This window comes from Haliotis asinina, chromosome 1 (genome assembly GCF_037392515.1).
Source record: "Haliotis asinina isolate JCU_RB_2024 chromosome 1, JCU_Hal_asi_v2, whole genome shotgun sequence".
Classification (NCBI taxonomy): domain Eukaryota; kingdom Metazoa; phylum Mollusca; class Gastropoda; order Lepetellida; family Haliotidae; genus Haliotis; species Haliotis asinina.
In genome coordinates this window covers 92655730-92659175 of record NC_090280.1, presented here as the reverse complement: position 1 = coordinate 92659175, position 3446 = coordinate 92655730, and positions in this window count along the sequence as shown.

Genomic DNA, 3446 nt, shown 5'->3' with positions numbered 1-3446 from the left:
GGAAGGGCTGGTGGACACCAGGTACTGACTTTGACATAATCATTCGTGCTGTATACTGTATACATACAATATATGTAATATATAGTTTTAGTTAATTTGTTTTGGCAGTGTCTCAGAAGCCAATGTTATGGTTGTGCGATGTGTTATATTTCATTATTTGAAATGTTTTAACAGTAACACATCATGTGACACTTTAATAAACTATATCTGCCTGCCTGTCTGTCATGAACACCCGTTGTGTCCTCACATGTGCAGTGAGTGAACTGAAGTAATGTTGACAATTACAACAATACACATGTTTTATATGTACATGCGTTTCTTTATTGAAAAGTTTCCTAACGTGCGATATTCCTTGCCACGAACCGATATCAACAGTACATTTGTTTTTTTAATTTTCTTCCTTGGACTTTCTCATGAAGTTTCAAAACTAGATGTCTTTCATTCATAGTTACCATTTTTTGTCATATCCAACGTTGGCATCCAAAACCATAACTAACATGATTTAAGAAAAAAGATATGTTGTCAGCCGTTTGAAAATTGCTGATTATTTCATGCCACTATTTAAAACCTTTTATTTCTTTAAACTTTGATATTTCAAAGGGGTACCACACGGGCCGGTTCAACAAAGCCATGTTAGCACTATGACTATCGTAAATCTGTGCACGAGTATAGTGAGTTACTACAGACGGCTTTGGGAAGCAGGCCAACGCAGGTTTAATGGAGTTACCGACACGAAGACTCCTGTAGCTCACGGCGGATGAAATATGACGGACAGAACGTCACAAACAACGCTGTTCACGCCACCACGACTCACAGGGACGGATCTCACGTCGTTATAATACATCGTCGACGGTGACAGTTACAGCAGGTCGGGTTATAAACGTGAACGGAACACCACCGTGACTGACGTCAACAACGCATTTCCTGTCATTGCCATCTCCAGGGAACGACCCTGAGCCGTTGCACACATCAGCGACGGTAACAACAGTGACGACACGACCACCACGAGAACAACCTTCATTCCATACGTTTTCTGTATATTGTTCAGTGAGGAATGGTCTAAGAGACCCGTGAAGGTCTAGGTTAGAATCTTCAGTAACCCATGCTTGAAAGAGACTACTAAGGGGATCGGATGGTCAGATTCACTGGTTTGGTTGACACATGCCATCGGTTCCCAGTCGCACAAATCGATACTCATGCTGTTGATTACTGGGTTGTCTGGTCCAGACTGGATTATTTACAGACCGCCACCATATAGATGGAATATTGCTGAGTGCGGCGTAAAACTAAACTCACTGAAACCCCTTCTAAGACTGCTGTACGACGGATGTATCTGTACAGATATTCCAACTCTATTGTAGCGGTCTGTAAATGATCGAGTCTGGACCAGACAACCCAGCGATCGATATCATGAACATCAATCTAGCACTTGAGATACGATGACGTGTGTCAACCAAGTGAGCGAGCCTGACCGTCCGATCTCGACAAGCATGGGTTACTGTGAGTATTACTTTACGCCGCTTTTAGCAACATTCCTGCAATATCATGTCAGAGGACACCAGAAATAGGCTCCACACATGGATACCCAGGTTTTGAGTTTGAACCCGTGTTATCATCATGGCGAGCATACGCTTTAACCATTGGGCTTCCCTACAACACCCATCCTCTTAAAAGAGTTATGGCCAGGCTGCGCTATTTACGAACATGATTTATTCCTACTTCGCTTTCTTCGAATAAGTTACCGGAGCAACAATATTCTTCGAATAAGTTACCGGAGCAACAATATTCTTCGAATAAGTTACCGGAGCAACAATATTCTTCGAATAAGTTACCGGAACAAAAATTATATTCGAATAAGTTACCGGAGCAACAATATTCTTCGAATAAGTTACCGGAGCAACACTATTCTTCGAATAAGTTACCGGAACAACACTATTCATCGAATAAGTTACCGGAGCAACAATATTCTTCGAATAAGTTACCGGAGCAACAATATTCTTCGAATAAGTTACCGGAGCAAAAATATTCTTCGAATAAGTTACCGGAGCAAAATATTCTGACTTTCGTTATTACGGTAGGGTACACCAGAAATGGGTTTCACTCTTTGAATCCATGTGGGGAATCAAACCCGGGTCTTCGGTGTGACGATCGGATGCTTTAACAACTTGGCTTACCCCACCGCCCCTTACACAATATGTATGTCTGGACGATGCTCTCTTAACAAACGGGTTTGCGCTGTCTCGTACATGTTTGGTAGAATCAGATTTTATTGGCAGATATGATTTTAGAACCGTTAGTTAGTCGTCTGAGGCACTGTAATTCGCCATGAACAGTTACGGTCCATGGGCACACCACCCGATCCTGTTATCGTGGGTTTGAATCCCGATTATTTGTCCATGTTTGTCAGCATCATATTTCTGATCGTAGATGTCACCACGGTGGAAGACGAATGTGTGATCCTATAACAAGACTTATAACGTGTGAATATATCTGTGCTGAGCTTTCATTGGAAAGATCGCGTGGTCAGGCTCTCTGACTTGGTTGACACATGCCATCTGTTCCCAAATGCGTAGATCGATGCTTGTGCCGCTGATCAGAGGATTGACTGGGTCAGAATGGATTATTTACAGGCCGTTGCCATAAAGCTGGAATAGTGCTGAACGCGGCGTAAAACTAAACTCACTTCCTCAATCAATAAAGGAGACCCGCATCAGTTCCGTTTTTTCCCACCTGAACCAGACACGCTATGATATAACTGGAATATGTTCAGACATGACATGTAATCCACGTACAGCTTACTTGAGAACTGGAGAGGAGCTGAAAGTAAACCCTTTTACGACTCTGCGTTGCGACGCGACTCCAAAAACGTCACCATTATTTCGGCCGAACTGTTTGTTCTTATTTGATGTCTACAGTACTAATGCATCTTTAAAAGACACATCTTTAAACGACGACAGACAGAAGAGACAAAGGGTAAGTGGAGACCGTCTTCGTCATGACCATAGTCCATTTACCGCCGTCCACTGTGTTTGCACAACGTCGAGTACGACTTTATTATGTGTGTCACATTTCCATCAAGGAGATCGATGCCCAATCTGCTGCTAGTCACAGCGAACAAAAGTCAAGTAATTGTTTTCCTGAGCAGACGACCAAAGAGGAGACTGATGTATAAAAATATGACCCCTTATTGATGTTCTGTTGTTATAGAGCTAAGTAAAGCTTTCTTTTATCCCCATGCATGTCTGTGTGTTTTGCCAAACATAGGGCCAGTTTGAGGAGGAATCTGAAATCAATGTTTTAATTTCGGACTATTAGTACTCGTGCTGTGCTGAGGAAATATCCGTCGCTGCGACATGCCGTAATCGGCTCTGTTGAATGTCGTAACATTTACCTTAAGAATGTTATTGCGAGAGACGGAGAATCTCGGAGTCGGTAACAGTAAGTCA